The 12,383-nt window shown below is 41.6% G+C and overlaps 1 protein-coding gene and 1 non-coding gene across 6 annotated transcripts in view; one reads left to right on the top strand and one right to left on the bottom strand.

The window, feature by feature from the left end:
- Positions 1-12,383, top strand: part of GRM7 (glutamate metabotropic receptor 7) — a 742,767-nt gene that overhangs the window by 271,478 nt on the left and 458,906 nt on the right. The window lies entirely within an intron of this gene.
- On the bottom strand, positions 8,285-8,390 carry LOC127487228 (U6 spliceosomal RNA). The gene has a single exon (XR_007913835.2). It is a non-coding gene; the product is annotated as a U6 spliceosomal RNA (small nuclear RNA).

Genomic DNA, 12,383 nt, shown 5'->3' with positions numbered 1-12,383 from the left:
GAAGCATCATGATTAAATTTACTACAGCAATCAGTCTTCTTCATTTTCTTAAAAAGTACTTAGTTTCATGTACTTGAAAATCAGAGCAACGCAGAGAAAGAAACTGATGGAGGTCAGCCATGTGCTGGTTGACTCCCACGATGCCCAATCTTAGGTCCGGCTGAAGACTGGAGCCAAAACCTCCACTGGGTTATCCCACGCGGGTGCCAGGGGCCCAGTCACTTGAGTCATCATCCATTCCTCCCAAGCAACGGCGTAAGCCAGCAGCTGGATCAGAAGCAGAGCAGCCGAGACTCACGCTGATGCTCTGATGTGGGACACGGATGTTACAGTGACCGCGTCCCCCTCTGAGTCACCTTGCCTGCCTCAGCCTTCCTCATTAAAACGGTCAAAATTGCTGTTCGTTATTGAAGTTGTACAGTGTTGCAGAAGCAGTTTTATGTACCCTCTGTATGAACACTTATTTATTGCAAGCACTAAGTCAGAATTCTTAGCACAACCACAGTAATGGCAATTTTGGACGTGTTTGTGACCATTTTTAAACCTCAGTGTGGTGAAAATTTTATTCTTTATTAAAACATGTCTTTTCTCTATGATTCCCCTATTAGCAGAAGTCCCACACAGCCATCTAAATGTTGGGGGTTGACACACAGCATCTGTCTCACACTGCTACAATAGCGTGCCAACCGACGAATCATTTCTAAGGAAAATAAGTTAAGTCCTCAGTTTAATAGGCTGGAAATTCCAGTAACAAGGTGCTCATGTTCAGTGAGAGCCCTTTTGCTTCATCATGACGTGGAAAAAGGCACCACAAGGGCAGAGCACACGTGATGGAGACAAGGATGTGGACGTGCCTTCCATGAAAACCCCGCCGGAGAGAACGCGTCCTCTCCCAGGACAGCAGCCTCGGTCCACTCGTGAGAACAGGGCCCTCAAGACCTAAGCTCCGCTTCGTATCTCAGCTCCAAGCACTAGCACAGCAGGGCGCTCCTCGTGAGCTTAAGAGGGGACACCACAGCAGCATCCCGTGGTCCATCTTGCTTAGTTTCCTCCTTTGGTGGAAAAATGGCCTTTATGCAAAGCAGACCTGAATTACAACTCTAGTTTCTAGTCATTGTGAAGGGACTCGCCTCAGATGCATGAACTGGTTAACAGCAATTTTAAGTTATAAAGAAATAGTCGTGGAAATGTTTTAAGGTTGTGGAGGATGACCACGTGCAAGAAGATCCTGGAGGACACTCACATCCCGAGAGCAGGAAAACACGTCGAGTGAGAGCCACGTCTGACTGGCTTTTCCTTGGAGGATGCCCCTACGTCTCTAAGACACAAAGACAATGAAACTCTGCAGGAGAGTCCCAGCCTGTTGTAGGTGGCATAGCCCTGTGTGACTGGGATGTCAAGCTTCCCAAGTGGCTGTAGAGTCAGGGGAGGTAGAATTCTAGCAAAGAAAGTGTTGGAGGCCGGCACCGCAGCTCAATAGGCTAATCCTCTGCCTTGCGGCGCTGGCACACTGGGTTCTAGTCCCAGTCGGGATGCTGGATTCTGTCCCGGTTGCTCCTCTTCCAGTCCAGCTCTCTGCTGTGACCTGGGAGTGTAGTGGAGGATGGCCCAAGTGCTTGGGCCCTGCACCCCATGGGAGACCAGGAGAAGCACCTGGCTCCTGCCATCGGATCAGTGCAGCGTGCCAGCCGTGGCGGCCATTGGAAGGTGAACCAATGGTAAAGGAAGATCTTTCTCTCTGTCTCTCTCTCTCTCACTGTCCACTCTGCCTGTCAAAAAAAAAAAAAAAATTGTTGGAAAGTTTGCGGCAGTAGAAACGTGTCAACCACGTGCCGACTCCCAGAATATGCATGAGAGGGGAAACTGTCTTTTCTGAAAATGTGATTTTTTCAAAGATTGACTTATTTGAAAGTGTTGCAGAGAGAGGGAGGGAGCGACAAGAAACAGAGTCCCTCATCTACTGGTTTGCTCCCCAAGTGGCCGCAACAACCAGGGCTGAGTTCAAGCTAAGGCCAGGAAAGCAGTGACTTCATCTGGGTCTCCCATGTGGGTGGCAGGGACCCAAGCAGCTGGGCCATCTTCTGCTGCTTCTCCCAAGCCGTCATCAGGGAGCTGGATCAGAAGAGGAGCAGTAAAGGCATGAAGCAGCACCCATGTAGGATGTGGCATCGCAGGTGGCGCTTGAACCCCCGCGCGGACATGCTGGCTGCAGGAAAGATTGATGAGATCCCGAGTCAGCGGTAGCTGAAAGACTGCGCGGACAGAGCAGGTACTTCAAAACTCCATATTCAGGGTGGGGGGAGATGCTTAGAGTTCAAATTCTGCAAAGTTAGGAAGTTTTGACCAGAATCTCGTGTTACTACTGAAACTCTACGAGAAGTAAAATTTTAGAATTGATAGCATCGAGGGCTCTGAGTCAAGTGACGGCTTGACACCAGGTTTCAACAAGGTCAAGGTGATGCACAATTATTGCCTGCTGATAGAGCACAACAATTCATGGACAAATACCTGATTTGGTGACTTCTAGGACACAGCAGCCATAGTTTCCAATAGATAATAATACATGCTTATCATGTGAAGAAATGAGACAGATATGACCCGCAGATACCTGGTAAGCCAAAACAAAATAACTCAGAATTAGCCTCTAATGACTTAGAAATAACCATGATAGGAGACAGCCCTATGGCGTAGTGGGTAAAGACACCGCTAGCAGTGCCGGCATCCCATATGGTAGCTGGTTCTAGTCCCAGCTGCTCTTCTTCCAATCCAGCTCCCTGCTGAAGGCCTGGGAAAGCAGTAGAAGATGGCCCAAGTGGTTGGGGCCCTGCATCCACATGGCAGACCTGGAAGAATCTCCTGGCTTGGGGTCATTCCAGTTCCGGCCGTTGCAGCCAACTGGGGAGTGAACCAGCTGATGGAAGTATGTCTGTCTGTCTGTCTCTCTCTCTCTTTCTCTTTAGAAATGAATACTTTCAAATGAATAAATAAATCTTTAAAAAATAATAACCATGATCAGTGTACTGAAGGATCTTTTGGAAAAGATGGATATAGTGGATGAAAGAATGAAAATTCTTGGGAAAGGTCTAAATTTACAAAAGACTAAATGGAGAACTAAAACTGAACAGTGCACAATCTAATGTCCATTTTTTTTTAGGTAAAATTAACACTATGCTTTAAAATAGCATATTTGGACATAACAGATTTTTTTATCCATGAGCATGAGGAAAGTTCAATAGAAACCATCTAACTGAAGACCAGATTGAAAGAACTGGGGGAAAAAAAGCCGAGATAACCTACAGGGCAGCATCACATAGCATAGCATATGCCTATTTGGAATCCCAAAAAGGGAAGAGAAACAGAAAGGGGCAGAAAATGTCTTAGAGTAAATAAAGGCAAAATATCTCAATGATGAATACCAACTTGCAGACCAAAGAAACTGAATTAATCTGAGGCAGGATTTAAAAACAAATAGCGTGAACACCTGTCTAGGCACATTATGGTCAAACTAGAAATCCAATCGAAATGAGGCTTGCTGAGAGGATGCCATGGAAGAGACACGTGATGAATGGGAGGGCAGCCGTGGTGGGCAGGGGCTGGCGCAGGTGTCACAACGTGGGGCGTCCTTGAAATCTAAATTGTGGAGAAAAGGAAAACTCACAGAAAATGTTTAGTAATCTTGAAAAATGTCACTTATATAAAGGGTACATATTTCATGGATTTCATAGATTTTAATTTTTTTACTAATATAAGGTGAATATTTTCATTTAATTTATAAATAGAATTCCCTCCATCCATCAGCCCCCATCCTTCCTCTCTTTATTTCTTTCATTTTAATTTTTGGAATAACATAAAATTTTCTTTATAATCACAGTCTTAATATACAACTAATGAGAATGTTCGACAAGCAGTAAGTAGAAAGGCCACTGTTTCACAGGAATTAGGCAAGGACTATAAATAATTTGCAAGTCATAAGATGGCAGCTTCACTCTCCTGCATTTAGGGTTTTTTCTTTTAACTCCATGTATTAGCTGCCACATATCAGAGAGAACATAGTTGTCTTTTGGAGCCTGGCTTATTTTACAAAGTATAGTATTCTCTAGCTGTATCTGTTTCGTAGGAAAAGAGTTTCATTCTGTTTTCTGGCTGAGTAGTATTCCATCACGTATATATATTACTCTTTACCCAAATCCCATTTATCTATTTTTGCATTGTTGCCTGTGCTTCTGGGATCTAACCTAGGAAATCTTTCCCTATGCCAGTGTCTTGCAAGGTTTCTCTCTAGTACTTTGATTGGATGCGTTTGTACATTTAGATCCTTGATCCGTGTAGAGTTGATTTTTGTTTTGTATGTAAGGTAAGGGTTTGTTTCATACTTTTCCATGGGGAGATCCAATTTTCCCAACACCATTTGTTGAAGAAAATATCCACTTTCTAGGCAGTAATTTCATCACATTTATCAAAAATTATTGGTTGTATGGGCATGGGTTAATATCTGAGGTTTCTCTTCTGTTTCATTGTTTTAAATGTCTGTCTTTGTTTTGATTTTATTGTAACTGTCATGTAGTAACTTCTGATGATTAACGGTGAAAAGTGGGAATCGTCTCTTTGGGATCCTAAAGAAAAAAAACATCATCCATAAATCAATATGAAAGGAAGACATTCTGAAATAGGAATAAAGTTGGTAGAACTCACCACAACAAAGCACACTCGAAGATGGCACAGGAAACTCAGTGAATACAAGGGGAGTGAAGGCTTTGGCCCAGCAGTGAAGATACTGGTTTAGATATCTCTGACCCACATTAGGGTACCTGGGTTTAGTCTCTGACTTGGGTTTCTGATTCCAGCTTCCTGCTTATGCATATTCCAGTGGGCTACAGTGATGGTCCAAGTCCTTGGGTCACTGCAAGCCACATGGGAGACCCAGATGGCGTTCCCGACTCGTGTCTTGGACTTGGCCCAGCCCTAGCTAGTCCAGGTATTTGGAGACCAAACCAGCAGATGGAAGCTCTCTGACTCCCTCTCCGTCTTCTCCTGCCTCTATACCCTTCTCCCCACAATACCAACCTTTATTAACTACTACTCTGTATTCAGATACTCATTTTTTAGCTTCTGCATGTGAAAGGTAACGTGTAGTTTTATCTTTCTGAAACTGACTTAAATTACTTACCCATTTTATTTTATTTTTTTAAGATTTATTTATTTATTTGAAAGTCAGAGTTACACAGAGAGAAGGAAAGTTAGAAGGAGAAGTAGAGGTCTTCCATTTGCTGGTTCACTCCTCTAGTGGCCGCAACGGCTGAAGCTGCGCCGATCCGAAGCCAGGAGCCTGGAGCTTCTTCCAGGTCTCCCATGCAGGTGCAGGGGCCCAACCACTTGGGCCATCTTCTACTGCTTTCCCAGGCCACAGCAGAGAGCCAGATTGGAAATGGAGCCAGATCTCAAACTGGTACCAATATAGGATGCCAGCACAGCAGGCAGCAGCTTTACCTGCTATGCTACAGCACCAGCCCCTAGGTTTTTTTTTTTTTTTTAATAGTCTATATATAAACTACAACAAATCAGGAAAAACATTGTATTTTTTTTAGGTCTGATGTATTTCACTAATCGTTGTGAATTGAGTTGCTATAAACATGGAGTGTAAATGATTATTTCACATGCTGATTTCATTTCCATTAGGTATATTCCCAGGAGTGGGATGACTAGATCATTTGATAGATCTATTTGCAGATTTCTAAGGCATTTCCATGCTATCTTCCATAATAGTTAGATTAAATTCCCAACAACAGATGTTCCTGTGTCTCTATGTTGTCATCAGCATTTGTTTGTTTTTACTTTGATTTTTTTTTTAGATTTATTTATTTTTTTGAAAGACAGCAGGAGGGACACAGAGAGAGGATGAGGGGAGAAAGAGAGAGATTGTCCATCCACCAGTTTACTCCCCATACGGCCATAACATCTGGGGTTGATCAGATCCAAAGCCAGGAGCCAAGAGTTTGTTCTGGGTCTCCCATGCGGGTGTAGGGGCCCAAGTACTTGGGCTATCTTCTGCTGCTTTCCAAGGCACATTAGCAGGAAGCTGATCAGAAGTGGAGCAACCAGAACTTGAACAGGCACCCATACAGGTATGCCAGCACTGCAGGTGCAAGCTTAGCCTGTTACTCACAATGCCGGCCCCCTTGTTTGGGTTTTTGAATGATAGCCGTTCTGACTGGGAGTGAGGTGAAACCTCATTGTGATTTCCCTGATGGCTGGTGATCCTGAGCATTTTTTCATGTGTTTGTTGGCCATTTGTGTTTCATACTTTGAAAAATTACTATTTATACCCTTTCTCCATTTCTTAACTGGATTGTTTGTTTTGTTGTGGTTGATTTCTTAAGCTCCCTGTTTATTCTGCATATTAGTCCTTTACCAGATATAAGAGTTCTCAAATATTTTCTCAAATCAGTTGCCTCTTCATTTTGCTGAATGTTTGCTTTGCTGTGCAAAAGTTTCTTAGCTGGATGGGATCCCATTGTCTCTTTTTACTTTTGTTGCCCGTGCTGATGAAGTTTTATCCAAGAAATCTTTTCCGATCCCAATATTTTGCAGTGTTTTCCCAATGTTTTTCTCGAGTGATTGGATTGCTTCAGGTCTTAGATTTAGATCCTTGCTCAATTGTGAGTAGATTTTTGTATAGGGTGTAAGGTAGGGATCTTGTTTCATACTTGATAATGTGAAGACCCAATTTTCCCAACACCATTTGTTGAAGAGATTGTCCTTTCTTCCAGGAGTGATTTTAACTCATTTTTCAAAGATTGGCTAGCTGTAGAAGTCTTAATCCATTCCTGGGGTCTCTTTACAGTTCTTTTGGTCCACATGTCAATTTTTATGTCAGTACCAGGTTCTTTTCAGTATAATTACCTCTAGTATGTCTTGATATCTGCTTTCATGATGCATCTGGCTCTTTTATTAAAATTGCTTTAGCTTGGTGGGGGGCTCTTGGGTTTCCATATGAATTTTAAGAGCATTTTTTTTTTTGTAGATCTGAGAAGGTGCTTGGTGTTTTGATTGAGATTGCATTGAATTTTTAAATTGCTTTGGGTAGCATGTTAATTCTTACAATCTACAAACATGGAAAATTTTTCCATTTTTTATGTGTATTGTTTTTACTGTTTTGTACTTTTCATTGTAGAAATCTTGGGCAGACTTGGTTAAATTTGTTGGTTCATCCGGTTGAAAGCCTTGATTCATTCTTATTTTCCTTTTTGCCTACCTGCCATTCTGTTACCTTTTCTGTTATTTCTGTCTTTAGGATTTCTTAGAGAGTTTTTGTAAAGCCGGTCTGATGGTGAAGAATTTCCGGTTTTTGCATGTCTTGATAAATCTGCGTTTCTTGAAGGATAGCTTTGCAAGGTAGAATGGTCTTGGTTGACTTTTTGTTCTATTCAGAGCGTAGATGATATCCTTCCTTTCCCTCTTGACCTGTGAGGAGTTTGACGACACCTGTTCATTGTGTGTGATGAAGCTTCCCTTGAATTTGACTTGGCAGTTTGCTCTTGCATTTTTTAGGATTCTTGTGTGCACTGTGACAAGCTGGCTCTGTGTAGCAGTGAGGGTGTATTCTGGGCATGTCTACTTGAGATGCAGCGGGCCTTCCATACCAAGATACCCCCTATCATTTATAAGGCTGGAGTTTGAACCTGTTGTTACATTTTCTATGTCTTTGCGTTCTCTTCCTCATTGAAGTTCTCACAATTCAAAGTTGTTGTTTGTTTAAAGGAGTTCCAAAGATTTCAAAGACTGTATTCTTTATTATTTATTATACATACCTTTTTTTATGTGACTTGGATGTTTTGTAGGATCTAACTTCAAGTTCAGAGATTCTTTCTTCTGATTTATCTGGTTGGTTATTGAATCTTTCATCTGTAGTTGCTATTTAATCATTTTTTTAATTTCCAAGTTTTTGTTCAGTTATTTTTCAAAATCTTTGTTTCTTTGCTGAATCTCTCATTTATATCATGCTTTGATTTCCTAGTTGCATTAAGCTGTGTGTCCGTATTCCCTTTTATGTCCTTGAGTTTTCTTCTAATCCTGCTTTTGAAGGTATTTGGTCAGGTATGTTGTCAATAGGCTTCTCTTTGGAGTCTGTGCTAAAAGGATATTGGTTTTACTTGGAGGTATCATGTTACCTTGTTCATTCTTCTTATGTTCTTAGGTTGCGATTTGCACATCTGATGGATCGGTTTTGTCAGTTGCTTTTAAGGATTCCTTTTGTGATAAATGAATTTTTCCTAAAAACACATCTAAAAATATGGAGAGCTTCAGGGACTTGTGTGCCACCCTCATGCGGGGACTTTGCTACTCTCCTCTGCATGATTCCAGGGTGGTATATATGCTGTTGAATTGAGCACAGGATACGCCAATTTAAAAGCATCAACATCATAAACCTAGTCATAAACTGAATAAAATGTCTACATATTCTGGAAATCTCAAGATAATTCTGATAGCTATTAAAGGAAATGTAAGTAACTGCAAGGGTAAACCTTGTCTGTAGGTTGAGAAGCTTACTGTTACTGATCTGTGAGTGCCTTTTCAACAAAATGCTTTCTCCTGCTTGTACAAAAACTTGGTGTACAGAGTATTGCATCTGACTACCATGGACCTTTATTAGAAGTTCAAAACTTAATCGACTTCTATGGTTTTTTTCGAGCTGTGAGCTCTTAGAAATGTGCAAAAAGATGAGATAGCAACTGTAGAGTAAATGGGAGTTCAGATACGTATGCTGTGCCTCCCTGGGAAGCACTGTGCGTGCCTAGTGGGAAGATGTAGCTTTAGGATTCCTATAGTAAGAGGAATCCTTCACTGACACGTGTCTGAATCTTGAAGTGATGTCTAGTTTTTAGAAGGGTTTGGTCCCCACACGTAGAGGACTTTGAAGGCAGTTGGACCTCACGTGGACAGTGGTGGTATTTCCTTTCACCTGAGCCATACCATTACTATCCATATCCAAGATGAAATTACTCACGGTTATTAGAGTGATCCAAGTACTCACTGAGCAGAAACACCTGGCTCTGTCCCGCTGCCAGTCTACATCCTTGGAGCAGGCCAGTCATGCATATTGCCAGTTTGGGCTTTGATTGTTTGAATTACACATCAGTATCCAGGAAGATCCCCAGGAAACAGAGCTCTGCCACTTCTCTCCAAATTGATCTGTCGATTCAATGCAACCTCTGAACCCTGAGTATAATTTTTCTTGTACAAAGATTAGGAAGCTACATCCGAAATTCCTATGGAAATGATAATGGCCCACAAGAGCCACGAGCCAGAACAATCTTGAAAAATACCATTGTTGTAGGATTTACAACACCACGTTTCAAAACTTGTTCTCTAAAGGTTTTGTAATGAAGTGAGTATCACACTGGTGTAAGGATAGATAAATAGATGATTGCAACAGAACAGAGTTTGGTAATAGCCTCATGCTTATCAGCTGATTTCTACAAAGGCAACATGGTGATTCAGTAGAATTTGCAGGGGTCGGTGCTTTGGCTTAGCGGGTAAAGCTGCCACCTGCCGTGCTGGCATCCCGTATTGGCTCCAGTTCAAGTCCCGGCTGCTCCTCTTCTGATCCAGCTCTCTGTTATGACCTGGAAAAGCAGTAGAAGATGGCCCAAGTGCTTGGGCCCCTGCACCCATGCAGGAGACCCAGAAGAATCTCCTGGCTCCTGGCTTTGGATCAGTGCAGTTCCGGCTGTTGCGGCCAACTGGGGAGTGAACCAGCAGATGGAAGTCTTCTCCTCTTCTCTCTGCTTCTCCTTCTCTCTGTGTAACTCTTTCAAATAAATAAAGAAATCTTAAAAATAAAAAAGAATTTGCGGAGTCTTTTCAGTTGACATTGCTGGAACAACTTTCGGCCCACGCTTTTCTAAACATGAAGTTTAGCTCTTAGCATTGTGGTAAAGTGGGGTCAGCTGTCACCTGCGACACCAGCATCACACAGCACACTGCCAGTTAGAGACCTGCTCCACTTCTGGTCCAGCTCCTCCCTAGGACCCTTGGGAAAGCAGCAGGAGGTAACCCAAGTCCTTGTGGCCCCTGCCACCTGCATGGGGGACCCAAGTGGAGTTACTGGCTCCTGGCCTTGGTCTGACCTAGCCTAGGCTGTTGGAACCATTTGGAAAATGACTCAACAGATGGAAGGTCAGTCTCTGTTTTGCCTCCCTCCATCTCTCTTTCTCTCTGTCACTCTGCCTTTCAAATAACATAAACATGTAAATTTTAAAAATTAACTTGAACCCTTAGGTTTCAGTATACATAAAGAAACCGAATCATAAGTCTCAGTATTTTCGTTATAGCTATCACGATTTTAGGGAAAAATAGCCAAGATTTTTGGGGAAACACAAATATAATTATTGTCATGGGCCAAATGACAGTATTTTAGTCAATATATAGGTGTATATATGAGGGCATTTACAAATGTCCATGGAAAATGGAATTAAAAGATAAATTTATTTTAGGGTAAACATTTGAAGTCCTGTCATAGCTTTTCCTTAAAAAGTTGATGGTAACTGCATATTATGGAAACTCTGAGTTGACTCCAAAAATTCTTCACAACAAAATTACCTGTTAAATGTATTTTTTCTACGAACGTTTTGATTTGCCGTTGTGTGATAGTAGCTAAGCCACATAGCTTTCATGTGTTGTCAGCTGTATCATAGTGGTTTGTGTTTACACAAATGACAACGTTTCCCTGTAATCCGTCTCTCAGAATTTATTTCACTCATTAGGCAATGCATACCTGAGCCAATACAAGCAGCAGTTTGGTGAATATAAATGCATGAAAACAAAGGAAGCTATATTTGAAGGAGAATATAATAAACAATTTCATTCCCACGACAGACATTCTTGAGGAGTCAAAGCTAACCTATGATGGTGATGATTAAAAATAATGCTTGCTTTTCAAGAGGCAAAAAAAAAAAGTTGAAAAATTACCTCTTTGTTTTGTGATGAGAATGTGTTTTATGTTGGGGTTACACATTTGTCAAAGCTTATTTGACTTTGTCCTTAAAAATCAGTGTTTTATCACATATAATTTTCCATTTCAGAAATAGGACATTATTGAGGAAGAAGTTAATCTGTATAAATTAATTTTATCCAGCATAATGAAGTGGTTTTGAGTTCTGGCTCTATATTAAAAACTGCTACTGTTGAATCATTACTTTGTCTCTGCATGGAGACCTTTGTCCGGCGACGGAAGCTCTCTGTGCCTCAGACAGGCTGTGCATGAATCACCCATGGAAGAGACTTATTTGAGGTTCAAATGAGACAGAACGTACCTGGTTCCTGATGCATAGTAGAGAACAGGTTCCTGCTGTTACTGTAGATTTTATTGTCACTGTTTGTAAGTGGAGAACACAGTAGATTTATTATACACGAAACAGACTAAAAGTCCAGGAGAAAGTAGATGTACAGGGGTAGCCCTAGATCCATGTATTCATGTCACTATGAAGTCTAGAAGTTTTTCCCTCATCCAGCACAGGTAGCTCTTGTGCCGGGGAGAGTCTGGCTTGGGTGAGCCTCTGGCTTCCCTAGGCTGTTGTCTTGGACTTCTCTCTGGATCCATTTCAGTGTATCCTACTTCTTTTCCCCTCTGTGCAAATCATCTCCTCTTATCTCCAGGGTGTGGATAATCGTGGCACTTGACTTCTGAGGACATGCTGAGCCGAAGTTAGAGATGCCACTCAGCTGGAAGAGAGGACAAGCTGTCAGCAATGTGTCCCTGTGTTTTCTGTCAGAAGTACCATTTCACATCTGCATTATTACTCTAGAATCACACTTGGCCTTCAGCAGTTTTGTTGAAGTGACCTCATTGAAATACTTGTTAAGTGTGTGTGTGTGTGTGCGTGCATGTGTGTTAACAAGCATATTTGAAAAAGTTCATGGAAATGGAGTTTAAAAATGTATTTATGTGCAAACATTTTTTGAACTACATGCATGGTTTTTCCTAGTAGACATTTCCATGAGCTTTTTGAAGATCCTTAATCTACGTGGATTTCAAAATTTTTTCCAGCAACTTTTGGTTCCATTTTTATAACCCCTTGGAAGGGGCTTCCTAAGTGCGTCATTAGAGCTAAAACTTTGCTTAGCTTTCTTGAGATTCTTGTAGAGGTTCTTGAACTGTATCCAAACATTAATTATACATACACCTGCTCTACAAGTCCTTTACATGATGGGCTTCTGTTCTAAGCAACTACTCAACTTTGGAGGATAAAGCCAAAGGACTTTAGAGCGCGTATGACACTACTTGCACACCATCTGTAACTCCCTTTGCATTTTTTCTTGTGCTTTGTTTAGACTTTAACATTTCCTTACTTTGTTGCATAAAGGTAAATGCATAAGGAGAGTTA

The sequence above is a fragment of the Oryctolagus cuniculus genome, chromosome 10 (genome assembly GCF_051225735.1).
Source record: "Oryctolagus cuniculus isolate XC-2025 breed Fujian yellow rabbit chromosome 10, ASM5122573v1, whole genome shotgun sequence".
Lineage (NCBI taxonomy): Eukaryota > Metazoa > Chordata > Mammalia > Lagomorpha > Leporidae > Oryctolagus > Oryctolagus cuniculus.
Note: the sequence above shows the minus strand (reverse complement) of the source record. Positions and strands in the feature narration are given on the sequence as shown.